The following is a 316-nucleotide window of genomic DNA, read 5'->3' as shown; positions in this document are numbered from 1 at the left end:
TAGGATTCAGGTGAGTGTATCTTTGCAGCACCTCAAACACACAAGCTGTTAACTGTGGCTGTTCTTGGGATGACCCCAGCAGTGTGACCCTGGTCTCGTTCCTGATGCTTTTGCTTGGCTTGGCATGATAGCCTACCTTCCTGTATACCAAGGACTATATTGAGCCATCCCAGTCCTTAAAGTTGGCAAACTGATCCTAAGGTAGTAGGGCTGGAATTGTTTAGGGACAGGAGAGAATGTGAAACATGGCCCATGGGATGGCTTTTTGTTATTGTTGTTTTTGTTTGTTTGTTTGGTTTTGGTTTTTGGAGACAGG

Source organism: Mus caroli, chromosome 5 (genome assembly GCF_900094665.2).
Source record: "Mus caroli chromosome 5, CAROLI_EIJ_v1.1, whole genome shotgun sequence".
Taxonomy (NCBI): Eukaryota; Metazoa; Chordata; class Mammalia; order Rodentia; family Muridae; genus Mus; species Mus caroli.
Note: the sequence above shows the minus strand (reverse complement) of the source record.